Consider the following 15,498-nt stretch of genomic DNA (forward strand, 5'->3'; position numbering starts at 1 on the left):
CACAGAGGGACAGTAACAGAGAGCTGAGTTTTGGGGAACGCTAGAATGCGGGCAAAAGTGTTCGTACTGGGAAAGCTCTCCTGTCCGTATTCAATAGGAGGATCATATCACCACCAGCAAAAAATGAAAACCAAACAAGCATTGATTTGCCTTACATTACTGTTTGGAGGGAATGAATGAATGGACAAGGTTACAGTAACACACTCGGCATCTGATAAGAGGTTTCCATTCTCAGGTGGCTGGTAAAACTGTCACTGAGTTGTACTACTTAAGATTGCAGGTGGATGCTTACATAATGGAATGGTTCTCCATACAAAAAATAATTCCCCGCACATAGAATACTGGTATGTTGGAGAGAAGGCACAGTAGAGCTCTTCTGGGTGTAGTAGTTTTTGTTGTTGTTTTTAATGTTGTGAGAATAATTTCTATGGAGGACCTTTCAGTTGTGTGAGCTCCTGTTATGCTCCACTGGAAGACTCCTCCTTGGAGGAAGAGCTGGAGGACCTGGAACCATCTGCCACCAGCAATGCCCAGGATCTGCCAGTAGACCAGGAGGACCCCAGACCCTCAGGGGTGAATACCATGAGGGCATCCCCTGTGGAGGACAAGGACTCTGCCTCAGAGGTGGAAGCAAAGAAACCCCCAAGCTCTTGGGAAAGACAGTGCCTTTTCAGGAACTCAGAAGTAGCGTTAGACTGAGCCAGACGTCTCCTGGTGAGAAAAGGTCTACTTGCATGTATGGGGCTTGCTCACAAGGAGGACCTTTTGAGCTGTGGTCACTAACAGCTCACAGCTGAGGCTTGGTTGTGGCTTTGACAGCCTCTGCATAAAAACAGCAGTGTAAGGCTGAGAGAATTGCTGGATATAATGTTGACCAGACCTTCCTGAATCCAGCTTACCTTGATTCCAGAGTGCTTCCTGTCATGATAACTTCTGAACTGAACTCTGACTCTCTTTCTGCCTACTTCTGGTCTGCTGTGTTGCATTGGAACCTTGCTGCCTGTTGCCTGGACTGCTGAGACCTTGCCTTTTGCCTGATTCCTGTTTGTGCCTTGGAACTCTTGGGCCTTGGAACCTACAACTGCTAGGCTCAGAGTCTGGGAATGTGACAGCTTCCATCTCATATGAAGTGGTAAAGCCTAGACACAGGTTTCCCCTCTCCAGGGGGTGGGGGTGAAGCCATAGAATCAGTTAACGTTTGAGCGCATGAGAAATGGCATTTGTGATCCCTTTGCTGCAGTTGCCTAATTATTGTTTAGTCCTCACAATTAAAATACTGTTTGAGATTAATTCCTGACATCTCCTTCCCACCAGAGGGTGTTGCAGTAGTTCAATATCTTTTGCTGACAATTTCGAGAAGCTCTTGATGCTAAACATTGATGGAATGTAGGAGGAAGTCAAGCTGGGGCGTGATCTGGAAAGGCGGATGCAACCAAATGCTTGTCTTGGTTTGTAAAAATTCTCCGCTTTATTTACTGTGACTTGTGGGGAGTTGCATGGCAACTGAAAGCTGTGTGTATGAAGGCTAAGCAAATGTTTCTCAGTGTGTAATGAAGTGTCATTGCTATTGTTTACTGCACTTATCAGGATTTGTTGCAATGTGGACTTGGTTGCATGTCAACTACAGAAAACATCAGAAAGTGTTTATTTTAGATAATATAAATTCAGAGATTGGATTGCAATATCATGTGTCCATGTGCTTGGGGTCTCATTCCAAAATTGAGCCAAAGGGATTTCCATTGCTTAGCCCAATTCAGCTTGGGGAAAGTTCCCTTATGTTCTGGCTGAGTAGTAAACACAGACAGAGAGGGTTGGCCTGTGTCTAATGAACAATTTGAGGGTTATTGCCAGAGTGAGCTGATAGGTTTGTTGTCCCATGTTCTTTTAAACCCAGGGTTGATTGCCTTTCTATGATGCTGATGAGCCCATATGTATGAAGAATGGCTTTTACAATTGATATCAAGGTGAAGGTTAATGAAGATAAAATGTGTTTACTAACTTCAGTCAGTTCAACACTCTGATAATTAAGAGGAAACTACAAAGTTTTGCAACAGCTTATAGAGCATCATTGTCAGGAGGAAAATCCCAGATGTTTGGGGCTCCTCTGACTTCTACTCTGGAGGACAAGCAGGCTAATGATTTGGCTCTGATTGTGTTTTGGAGTGAATATGGGCTCTGAGGAGGCATTCCCATTGCTTTGTCCTAGTGAGCTGAGCTTGGGATCAGAGTTTCTTCAAAGGGGGGTTAAGCCCCAAGTCCCCACATAACTACCATAGGAGTCTCATTTTTATGGGCTTAAGAAACCATTAAGAAAGGTCCATCATTCTGTTCACACAGCGGCCAACCAGTTGCATATGGGAAGCCTATAAGTAGGATAAAAGGGCAATAGCACCTTCCTGCTTGTGTTCCTAGCAAATGGCATACAGAGGCATATTGCCTCCAATCCTGGAGGTAATATTTAGCCCTCATGACTAGTAGCCATTGATAGCTTTATCCTCCATGAATATGTCTAATCCCCTTTTAAAGCCATCTAGGTTGGTGGCCATGACTACATCTTGTGGTAGCAAATTCCATAGTTTTACTATGTGCTGTGTGAAGTAGTTTCTTTTAATGTGCCCTGAATCTCCTCCCATTCAGCTTCATTGCATGACGCTGGTTCTAGTATTATGAGTGAAATTATCCACTTTCACTCTGCATGCATAATTTTATACACCTCTATCATGTCTCTCCTTATTTCCCTTTTTTCTAAGCTTAACAGCATCAAATGTCCTAACCTTTCCTCATAGGGAAGTTGTTCTAGCCACTGGTTGCTCTTTTCTCCACCTTCTCCAGCTCTACAATATCATTTTTGACCAGGGCTGTGCACAATATTTCACCTGTGGTCACACCATAGATTTATCTAAAGGTATTATGATATTCCCCTTCATGGATCACTGCCTTGTTGTGGCGAAGGGGCTTGCGTAACTCAGTGAAGCCATAAGCTATGCCGTGCAGGGCCACCCAAGACGGACAGGTCATGGCAGAGAGTTCTGACAAAATGTGGTCCACTGGAGAAGGAAATGGCAACCCACTCCAGTATTCTTGCCAAGAAAACCCCATGGAACGTATCACAAGGCTAAAAGAGATGACGCCGGAAGATGAGCCCCTCAGGTCGGAAGGTGTCCAATATGCTACTGGGGAAGAGCAGAGGGTATTTCCAAGTAGCGCCAGAAAGAGTGAAGTGGCTGGGCCAAACCCGAAAGGACACTCAGCTGTGGATGTGTCTGGCGGTGAAAAGAAAATCCGATGCTGTAAAGAACAATATTGTTTAGGAACCTGGAATGTCAGATCAATGAATCAAGGTAAGCTGGAGGTGGTCAAACATGAGATGGCAAGATTGAACATCGACATCTTGGGAGTCAGCGAACTCAAATGGACAGGCATGGGCGAATTTAATTCAGGTGACCATCATATCTACTATTGTGGGCAAGAATCCCTTAGAAGAAATGGAGTAGCACTCATAGTCAACAAAAGGGTGGGAAAAGCAGTACTGGGGTACAATCTTAAAAATGATAGAATGATCTCAGTACGAATCCAAGGCAAACCATTCAACATCACAGTAATTCAAGTCTATGCCCCAACCACTGAGGCCGAAGAAGCTGAGGTTGATCGGTTCTATGAAGACCTACAACACCTTCTAGAACTAACACCAAAAAAAGATGTCCTCTTCATCATAGGGGATTGGAATGCTAAAGTAGGAAGTCAAGAAATCACCGGGATAACAGGCAGGCATGGCCTTGGTGTACAAAATGAAGCAGGACAAAAGCTAATAGAGTTTTGCCAAGAGAACATGCTGATCATAGCAAACACTCTTTTCCAACAGCACAAGAGGCGACTCTACACATGGACGTCACCAGATGGTCAATATCGAAATCAGATTGATTATGTCCTTTGCAGCCAAAGATGGAGAAGCTCCATACAGTCAGTAAAAACAAGACCTGGAGCTGACTGTGGCTCAGATCATGAGCTGCTTCTTGCAAAATTTCGGCTTAAATTGAAGAACGTAGGGAAAGCCACTAAAACTTTCAGGTATGACCTAAATCATATCCCTGATGAATATACAGTGGAGGTGAGGAATAGATTTCAGGGATTAGACCTGATAGACAGAGTGCCTGAGGAACTATGGACGGAGGTCCGTAACATTGTTCAGGAGGCAGCAACGAAATCCGTCCCAAAGAAAAAGAAATGCAAGAAAGCCAAGTGGCTGTCTGATGAGGCTTTACAAGTAGCTCACGAAAGAAGGGAAGTGAAAAGCAAGGGAGAAAGGGGAAGATATACCCAACTGAATGCAGAGTTCCAGAGAATAGCAAGGAGAGACAAGAAGGCCTTCTTAAATGAACAATGCAAAGAAATCGAGGAAAACAACAGAATGGGAAAGACTAGAGATCTCTTCAAGAAAATTGGAGATCTCAAGGGAACGTTTTGTGCAAAGACGGGCATGATAAAGGACAAAGAAGGCAGGGACCTAACAGAAGCAGATGAGATTAAGAAGAGGTGGCAAGAATACACAGAAGAACTATACAGGAAAGATTTGAATGTCCCTGATAGCCATGATAGTGCGGTCACTGAACTTGAGCCGGACATCCTAGAGAGTGAAGTCAAGTGGGCCTTAGGAAGCATTAGTAACAACAAAGCTAGCGGAGATGACAGTATTCCAGCCGAGCTATTTAAAATCCTAAAAGATGATGCTGTTAAAGTGCTGCATTCAATATGCCAACAAATCTGGAACACTCAACAGTGGCCACAAGACTGGAAAAGGTCAGTTTACATTCCAATTCCAAAGAAGGGCAACGCCAAAGAGTGTTCAAACTACCGTACAATTGCGCTCATTTCACATGCCAGCAAGGTGATGCTCAAAATCCTACAAGCTAGGCTTCAGCAGTATGCGAACCGAGAACTACCGGAAGTACAAGCTGGGTTTAGAAGAGGCAGAGGAACTAGAGATCAAATCGCCAACATTCGCTGCATCATGGAGAAAGCAAGAGAATTCCAGAAAAACGTCTATTTCTGCTTCATTGACTACGCTAAAGCCTTTGATTGTGTGGATCACAACAAACTGTGGCAAATTCTTAAAGTGATGGGAGTACCAGACCACCTTACCTGTCTCCTGAGAAACCTGTACGAGGGTCAAGAAGCAACAGTAAGAACCAGACATGGAACAACCGATTGGTTCAAAATTGGGAAAGGAGTACGACAAGGCTGCATATTGTCACCCTGCTTATTTAACTTATATGCAGAGTACATCATGAGAAATGCCGGGTTGGATGAATCAGAGATCGGAATTAAGATTGCTGGGAGAATTATCAACAACCTCCGATATGCAGACGATACCACCCTAATGGCAGAAAGCGAAGAGGATCTCAAGAGCCTCTTGTTGAGGGTGAAAGAGGAGAGTGCAAAAGCTGGTTTGAAACTCAACATTAAAAAAACGAAGATCATGGCATCTGGCCCTATCACTTCCTGGCATATAGAAGGGGAAGAAATGGAAGCAGTGACAGATTTTACTTTCTTGGGCTCCAAGATCACCGCAGACGGTGACTGTAGCCATGAAATTAAAAGACGCTTGCTCCTTGGGAGGAAAGCTATGGCCAACCTAGACAGCATAGTAAGAAGCAGAGACATCACCTTGCCGACAAAGGTCCGTCTAATCAAAGCTATGGTTTTCCCAGTAGTAATGTATGGCTGTGAGAGCTGGACTATAAGGAAGGCTGAGCGCCGAAGAATTGATGCTTTCGAACTGTGGTGCTGGAGAAGACTCTTACGAGTCCCCTGGACTGCAAGGAGGTCAAATCAGTCCATCCTAAAGGAAATCAACCCTGACTGCTCTTTGGAAGGACAGATAATGAAGCTGAAGCTCCAATATTTTGGCCACCTAATGCGAAGAGAAAACTCCCTGGAAAAGTCCCTGATGCTGGGAAAGACTGAAGGCAAAAGGAGAAGGGGACGGCAGAGGATGAGATGGCTAGATAGCATCACGGATGCAATGAATATGAACTTGAGCACGCTCCGGGAGAGAGCGCAGGACAGGAAGGCCTGGCGTGCTATGGTCCATGGGGTCACGAAGAGTCGGACACGACTGAACGACTGAACAACAACAACAACAATTATGATATTGGCAGTTTTATTACTGATTCCTGTTCAACACAGAATTTCTATCCTCAACATGGAATTTGCCTTTTTCACAGCCACCATGGGCTGGGTTGACTATTTCATTGAGCTATGCACCACAATTCTGAGATCCCTTTCCTGGTCAGTCACCACCAACTCAGACTCCAAATGCATTTTCCCCATTTATAATAAGGACCAAGAAAAGGAACAAGATGGGAGAATCGCTGGTTAAGTGGCACCAGCAGTACTGAAAAGGGCTTGTGGCAGCGCTTGTGAATGCCAAGTCAATTTTGAGCTTACAGTGTTATGCTGTAGTGAAAAGGGCCAACAGAGACATATTGTTCCAAGGCTTAGTGCTTCTCTACTCAGCCTGTAATGACCACACTCAGGACACTGGCTTTTGGAATGAAAATGCTACAAATAAGAGTGACAGGATAATGACAGGCTCTGGATGCCAAATGAGGAGAATGAGAGGACTTCAGCCTAGACAAGATAGAATACAGTCAAGCTTTAAAAGCATGCTAGCTGGGGATGGTGGGAGTTGTAGTCCCACACATCTGGAGGCACCATGTGGGGAAGGGTAAGCTTGGTTAGCACACTGATTGCAGCACTTGGGTGGAAGTAACTCTCACCTAGTGACAGCAGCTTCTGGAGCTAACCTATCCCCTGAGAAAGGGAGGGCTCTGCCTGTTTAGTCACATGACTTTTTTGTAGGGATGTACGAAAATTACTTACCTGTTCGCGGATTATGCTGATGGTGGTGGGGGGAGGCGCTCCGTCCCTCCCCCCGGGATCCTGGACGGGTGAGAGGCGCTCCGTCCCTCCCCCCGGAATCCTGGATGGGGGGGAGGCGCTCTGTTCCTCCCCCCCTCCCGGAATCCTCCCCCCCTCCTCCTTGGCTAGCTGTGCTCCGTGGCGGCTCCGCGGAGCAGCCGGCCAGCCCCAGCCAGGCCAGAACCGTCCACAGCCGGATTTCCGGCTGCGGGGGGCTCTGGGGAAAAAACAAAACAAAACCGCGTACTTACGTAGCCTATCACGTCAGTGTAAAAAAACACACACACCCCCCCTGCAAATGGCAGCGGGGACAGCCGGTCGGAAGACCAGCCGCTGCAGCCGCCGCCACCGGAGCTGCCGCTGCCCAGAAGATCGGCCCCAGGTAAGTCTTGTCCCGGGGGGATCCGCGGGGGGGTGGCAGGCCGTTCCACCACAGATTTCGGGGGGCCAAATGCACTGGCATTCGGCCTCCCCGAGATCCGTGGTGGAATTCTCTGCCATCCCTACTCTTTTGCAGGAAACTCCTGGGCAAGGTCTTCAGTCTTCTGCTGCCATTTCCTGTGTGTGTGTGTGTGTGTGTGTGTGTGTGTGTGTATGTATGTGAGAGAGAGTGAGTGAGAGGTATGGGACACAGACCATCAGGAGTCTTTAGATGAAGGTTTTTTTCTCCACACAGTGGTACAGCTAGGCAATGTTAGATCCTGGACTTCATGGTCTTCTGGGGCCCCTCTTTGGGTGGGCATGTGTTGTGATATACACAACTAACTGATGTACACAACCACTTCATGTACATAACTAGCACTTCTCTTCTCCCCCCAACCCCGGCCCACCATCCTTCGATGCTTTATAATGGCTCCTACATTCCTGATCTGTTACAGAAAAACAACAACAAATGTTTTGCCACCTCTGATGAGAAAAAGAGAGAAATACTCTGAGCATGTTCAGTTTTACATTTTAAGCTCACTTAAATCACAACACCATCATGTGACTACAGAAAAACAAAGGCTGCTGTTTTGAATAGTGTCAGCCCCAGTGGGCCCCGACTTGCCCATGCTGGCTCAGGGCTGATGCCAAGCCTGTTTCCCCCCGCCCCATCACTGCTGCTTTCCAGATGGCCATTTGGGGGGGGGGTTGTGCTATGGGGCCCTGGGCCTCTGCCCCAAAGTCCAGTCCTAGCTGCGCCACGGTCTCCACACAATGAAGAACCCATCCATTGGTCCCACAGTGACCTTAATCTTACCCCTTGGCACTGAGCTCTTTTTTGGGGGGGTCACGTGAAGCCAAACTAAAAATAAGAGCTGTGTTTCAAAGTATTCTTTAATGTTACCTTTCCCACAATATCAGAAAAGGGTTGGGGGAGGGGGTCCGAAAAACAAAAATGCCACTTACGTGTGCAGCTTGTTTGTCTGACTGAGAACTTCTGAACATTTATAAACTGGGCCTTGAGTAATTTCCTTTTGATAAATGAAGCAGTGTGGCTTCCCCCCCTTTTCTCCCCCCTCCCCCCTTTGGTCCTTTTGGATATGCAAGATACTCCACGATGAAGCAGACCTGTGGAAGTAGGCAGGAATGGCTCTGCTTGTTTTGGCTTCCTTGAATGGCTTTCAGCCTGAAATCAAATACCGGGCACATGGGGAATGCTGGCTTCTGAAGTCATGATTGTGCTCTGAACCTCGTCCTAAGGCTCTCACTTCTTCATAGAGATCCTTTTCATGTGAAAACTTGGCTTTGGGCAACATGGAAGCCCATTTGTAAACACTCTCTTCATCATTGGGCACACAGAAATTGGCTTCCTAGAGTACGCTTAGAAAGTTAGTTGAGCAGTATTGGGGCACTTCCTCATGGTGTCATCCAGTTTACACAGCCTGATGTTGATGCATCAGTTGTGAATGTTTCCTCTTCAGAGTCGTATGTTCTCTAGTTTTGATTGGGGGGAGGGTTAAGTGATTTAAACACACATACACACATGCACACACTTTTTTGTGATTGCTTGCAACTATTCTCAGGCACTCTGCCAACACACACCTCCCATTTCCCCTTTCTGCTACAGCTTCAGTGGCCAGTTCCCCCTCCACTTCATTCCTGCTCAGTGATTCCAGTTAATCAGGGATCACATACTGAACAAGATGACATCAGAAATTCTAGCTAATCAGATTTATCTATTTGCTGACATTACTATGGGCAAATGAAGCCCATTAGAGAGAGGACAATGCTTCCTGTGAGGATTACATGGGTGATTCAAGCCAATTGGAAATGTTTCTAAGAGCAGTTTCTCAGCCCTTTTTGTAGTGAGATGAGATCATGAAAATGTCTTGAAAAGGGGTCCCACTTCAGTCCTGATTAATGTTTTCATGGAAGGGGTCCCCCATTTCAGCTTAGCTGTCAACGTTCTGAATGGTCAGAAGATCATTTTTACTGTTTAGGCCTGTGTATTGCCTGTACTCCCACCCTTATTTCTTGGCAAACAAAGGGAGAACAATGACCCTGACATGCAACACTGATAGTCCTCTGATAAGCAAGCTGCAGATGCATAGTTGCTTTCCAGCATGTAATGTTCTTAAAATGCAAGGTTGCAGCTTGGCTTTTCATCTCAGACACTAGAATCATAGAATCATAGAATAGTAGGGTTGGAAGGGGCCTACAAGGCCATCGAGTCCAACCCCCTGCTCAGTGCAGGAATCCAAGTCAGAGCATCCCTGACAGATGGCTGTCCAGCCTCGTCTTGAACGCCTCCAGTGTGGGAGAGCCCACCACCTCCCCAGGCAATTGGTTCCATTGTCGTATTGCTCTAACAGTCAGGATGTTTTTCCTGATGTTCAGCCGGAATCTGGCTTCCTGTCACTTGAGCCCGTTATTCCGTGTCCTGCACTCTGGGATGATCCAGAAAAGATCCTGGCCATCCTCTCTGTGACAACCTTTCAAGTACTTGAAGAGTGCTATCATGTCTCCCCTCAGTCTTCTCTTCTCAAGGCTAAACATGCCCAGTTCTTTCAGTCTCTCTTCATAGGGCTTTGTTTCCAGTCCTCTGATCATCTTTGTTGTCCTCCTCTGAACTGAACCAGTTTGTCTACATCCTTCTTAAAGTAGAAGAACTACTAGATACACAAATGCAGGTGGCTAAGAAATAGCCTTCCATGTCTCATGCCGGTCCAAGCAATTATATACCGTGTTAACGGAACTCTTATCAACACAAAATACAGGTTCTGATTGTTGAAAGTTAATAAATTTGTAGAATATATCAACACTACTAGGGTTGTTGTGAGGATAAAATGGAGAGCCAGTGTGGCATAGTGGTTAAAGTGTTGGACTGGGACTCAGACGATCCAAGTTCTAGTCTCCACTTGGCCGTGAAGCTCACTCAGTGACTTTGGGCCAGTCACTGAGGCTAGATCTACACTACTGCTTTGTAGCCATATTGAAGTGCACTGATAACTGTTGGGGCACATTGCACATTCGATATACCACTTTCATAGTATTATTTCCTGCTTTTTATTCCACATTATCCAAAATACCACAACAAATGTCATTGTGTGTTGTACGAGGTATAAACGTGCAAGAGGGATATGGCATTATAATGATGGGGTCGTAATGATTTGACACAAGGTGTAGATCTGGCCCAATTCTCAGACTAACCTACCTCACAGGCTTGTTGTGAAGATAAAATGGAGAGGCAGGATTATGTAAGCTGCCTTGGCGTCCTTGCAGGAAAAAAGATGCAATATAAATATAATAAATAATAAAATAAAATAAGCACTAGTGATGTTTTCTAACCTTCAAAATAACCTGCTTTGGAATATGAATTTGGCACATTCGTGAAGTGCACCAGAATTCTGAATTGTGCTCCCCACATTCTGCTCCAATTCAGAGCTTTTCTACACAAGACATTGATTGTGCACTCATCATTCCCTACTCATAGTCGTTTACAAGTTTTTTAGATGACATTGTGACCCTCCAGTTTCACTTCTGTTTGTAAACAGCACTTTTTGCATTTTTTTTAGACCAGAGAAAATAGGGTATTACTTCTGATGGTGAAAGGATATGTGATTTCCTCTTGTGCATTTGTGCTATTCTGCTATACCACAGTGCCACCTAGACGTTATGTAATAGAAAAGCAGGAAAGGAAACACTCATCATATAGTGCTGAAATCTCAATTCTGCAACGAAACCAAAAGTAGCCATTGCAGATGAAAATCCTCATGTAGAAAAGTCAGAGACAGAGAGAAGGAAGGAGACAGAGAAAGATACCTTCCTTCCTGCCACTGTTTGAAGCAGCAGTTGTGAATGCCAACAGGTAAGTGTGGGGGGGTCAGGATTCAAACCTGTGTTACTCTTAATGATAAATCAGAAGCAATGTGCTGTCTGAATTGGAAATAACAGAGCGATTTCTCTTTTGGGGGAGGCAGTGCTCAAAAATAGCTCAGCTGGTTGCACCTAATTATGAATCTATCATGGGTTGGGTTTCCTCACTCATCACTAATTTACACTAGCATGAAGACAAAACAGGGGAAACCTGCCCTCTTTGGCTGCACCCCTCAAAAGGTAGTGTCGGATTGGCTCAGCTCACTGCCACTCTCCCAGTCTGGGAGAATACTTCACGTTAAAATTTGTGAAGTATTCAGAAATTTTCCCAGCCAGTGCAGAAATTTTGCTTGCAGCTGCATGCCTTCTCAGTGTTGCCTGGGGGCCCTCCAGGCTGTGGGCCCCTGGACATTTGCCCCGCAGTCCAGTATTAATGGTGCCTCTGGCTAACAGGGCTGAAAATGTTCAGTTCCTTTAAAGTGGCACTTGCCAGTTTAAAGGTCATGTGCAGCCCAATCCCTCCTTCTCTTGGCAAGGAGAGGGAAAGGGACTATACCCTGCATCAGGACTAGGCAACCTTCTTGGCACGACAGGCATATTTCACTGGTTGAAGGTGAGTGTCATGGCGGAGAGGAGGAAATGATGCATGGCAGCGGAGTGGGAGCAGGATGAAATTTCAGGAAGGAGGAAGTAAGCACATTGGGGGAAGAGGAAGAAGAAATCCCAAGGAGGTCCTGGCACTGTGTTGCCAACTGCCCTACGTTGTTCACTTTTGAGGTGGGGCCGATCTACATTGCGCCCGCCATTGCAATGAATTAAGTGTCCTGTCGGGTTAAATGCTCTCACATTAAAATGTGATTATTCACACTCACCCATTTTCTCCGTTGCAGTGCTTCATCGAATGCGTGAGCTCAGCTCACACTCGAGTGCTGTGCTGTTTTCCTGCGCGTGCTTGTCTGATCTCGGATGCTAAGAGGGGTCGGCCCTGGTCAGTAGTTGGATGGGCGACCACCTGGGAATCAGGCTTCCTGCACTGAGCAGGGGGTTGTTCTATCCTTTCAAATGAGACTAAGTTTTACCCCCTCCTATCCCCCGCCCCGGAGGTTTTTTTTAAAATTGAGGCATTATCCTCGCAGAATCGGGGCTTCTCCGCAATTTTTTTTTTTTCTAATTCAGGCATGATATTTGAAGCTTCAAAGTTGTGAAGCTTCACAACTTTGAAGCTTCGAAGATCATGCCTGAATTAGAAAAAAAAGTCACCTTAATTTAAAAAAAAACATCACCTTAATTTAAAAAAAAAACATCCAGAGCGGGGGATAGGAGGGGGCAAAACTTAATCTCATTTGAAGGGATACAACAACCCCCTGCTCAGTGTAGGAAGCCTGATTCCCAGGTGGTCTCCCATCCAAGCACTGACCGGGACCAACCCCCCTTAGCTTCTGAGATCAGACAAGCATGCACACATCCAGCCCTTTGCTTTTTGCCAAGGAAACAGGGGCTGCTGAGGAAGCTATGCGATCGGTAACTGGAAGAAGACATGGTGCTGTCGAGAGCTGTGACTGGACAGGAGGGAAATACAAACACCGCCACATATGGACAGGCAGGGGAGGGGACTATGACTGGATATGGTAGCAAAGGCGGAAAATCAGAGCACGTTAAGGGGAAATGCCGGGATATTAGGGTATTGAAAGCGGGAGCACGGAAGTGGGAAATTCTGGTTCCATTTCGAGGCAGCTACTGCATAGTGTGAAAGGCAGGCGGTGAAACCTCATTGGAAGCGAAAAAAGGTGGTAAGTGTAGATCCAGCCGTGGTGTCGTGTGTTAGTCATCTGTGAAGTGTTCGTTGGCTTGACGTCATAGGTGAGCGAGAAGGTGTCTTAAACTGTCCTCTGCTTTTGAATGGAGATAGTTGCCAAACACAGTTCTCAGTTTCCCTTCGGCTGCCTTGAAGATAATGAAGCCGTAAAATAGTTGGAATACTCATTTGCTTTTTTAGCAGCCTGGGGTTCTTAACTGGCATTGCAGCTATTACCTGCTTGGATCGGGAGGGGTTTTCCTTTCTGCCCTGAGGCTGACACAATGACCAACAAGGTCACCATGGTGTGGTTTTCAGAAGACAGAGAGGATGAGCTTTGCTCAGTCTGGCTGCCTTCTCCATGGCTCCTCCCAGGCTCTGGACCTCCTGCCAAGAGAGGCCAGGCTAACTCCATCTTTGTCCTTCTGCCAGTGGGAAAAGGCGTTTTTATTTAGACAGGCTTTGGGCTTTTAAGCTGACGTATTTGCTGATGTAGGTTTCAACTAATGGGTGCCATTTACTGCTTTATTACTGTGTTCCTAATTGATTTGTTTTTATCTTTGATTTACAAGTTTGTAGTGAAAAGATGAGCTATGAATTTAATAAATCAAGAGATAATATTTAGGCTTGGTTTGGGATTTCAGCCAGGTAAAATTGGTTGGTAGTGACCTTCCTAGCATGTAGCTTGACTCCCCTGTTTAAGTCATAAGTGATGACTTCCTTTTTTCAAGGCACCCGCCCTTCCATTTGTGATGGACTTAGGTGTGGTTTGATCTGAGTAGCTCAGGTATGTGCTTCTATCTTGTGACAGAAGAGGCCAAACTGGCAATTGGATTGGTTAATCTCATTCTTCATTCCAATCAGGGCTGGTAGTTTTTTGTGTATCAACATAATTTCACCTGGAATTTTATGGTCTCAGATGGAGTACTTAAAAAACAAAAACAAATTTCATGTTTCAAAGACTTTAAGGCAAGCTTCAAGGAAGTGTGATTCATGTGTTTTCCCGATGCAATGCGGTTCCTTCTGACAGCACCAGGTGGTTAAGAAAGCAGCATTAAGGGACACGAAGCAGTTGCTCTTCTGTATAATAAGACCATGTAAATGTCTGGTTTTTGATTCAAGGAGGGGAAGCCTTGAAGCTTTCACATCCCCAGTAAGAAACCAAGCTTTTGAGCTGCCAACATTTCTTCCTATTACGTCAAGGGATCACAGAGTTTAAAGCTTAGTCAAAAGTCCTGTGTTTTCCCCACTCTCTTAATCCCAAGGCAAATGTTAGGCAGACAGCACCTCTGCTTTGTGCATTAAAAACCTGACTAAATTTGAAAAGCTTGCAAATGCACTTAGGGGATTTTGAAAAGTGCCATTTGGCTGTGAGCAGACTCCAGGAGCTGCCATTCTGCCGGCGGGGCATGAGGGACGGCTGCCTGGCCTCCATTCATAGCTTCTCCGCTACTGCAAAGATCAACGGGTGACTATTTTGTTATCTCTGGCAAAAGCCTGGCTGGAAGGCAAGCGAGGGGAGGGGGGCAGCTCAAGTTGGGCTATGGGTTTTGAACTCTGTGGGATTTCTTTACCAAACCTTGCCAAGCGTGAACAGTAGCTGCTGAACAGAGGCATTGTGTGGAGACCCCTGCACAGGAAAACAAACTTTTTCACAGCTCTGATCATTAGCACCTTGGACTTCATTTGAACCCTGAACACTTAGAGGGCTCCAAAAGGGAAGCACCCCCCCACCTCGCTCAATCAGGTGCACTGTATATGAAGGTAATGTTTTATTATGTGATGAAGGGCATACTGTTACATGCTCCTTGCTTCCCCAAGCAGTGAGAAGTTCCTGGGGCATTGCTGCAGGCTTTAATTTCCTTTGAAAGAGAGAGGAATGGAGACTTATGAGACCTTTGTAATATTTATTTTATGTATAAATACATGAGGCAAGCAGAGCACTAGCAGGGGTGGGGGTGGGGCTCTGACAAGGCAGGAGCTCTTCTGCTATCACACCCCTGGTAGGATGGCCACTTGGGCATCACCAAAAAAAGAGGACACAGATTTGCATAATATTTGCATATGCTGATTTATATGTACAGATGCAAATTTAGAAATAACTGCTATAATTTCAATAGGAATACAATGCATCTGAAAATAGTGGGGAAGACTGTGAGCTTTTCTGCATGAGGCATTTGTTGTGAGCTTGCCATTGTCAGGTTGTTTGCCAGTTTTTCAGATGATGTCATGGACTTCTAGTTTTGCTTCTGTTTGTAAACAGCACTTTCTGTGAGTCTTTTTAATAGCAGGAAAAATGGGGTATTATTTCTGAAGCTGTAAGGAAATGCAATTTCCTGTTGTGTATTTACGCTATTCTGCTATACCACAGTGCCACCTAGAGTTTATGTAGCAGAAAAGCAGGAAAGGAAATTCTCCTCATGTAGTGCTCAGATCTCAATTCTGTGATGAAACTGAAAGTAGATGCAGAGGATTAACAGCCT

This window comes from Heloderma suspectum, chromosome 1 (genome assembly GCF_057233095.1).
Source record: "Heloderma suspectum isolate Gila_16-S chromosome 1, 16-S_ref, whole genome shotgun sequence".
Taxonomy (NCBI): Eukaryota; Metazoa; Chordata; class Lepidosauria; order Squamata; family Helodermatidae; genus Heloderma; species Heloderma suspectum.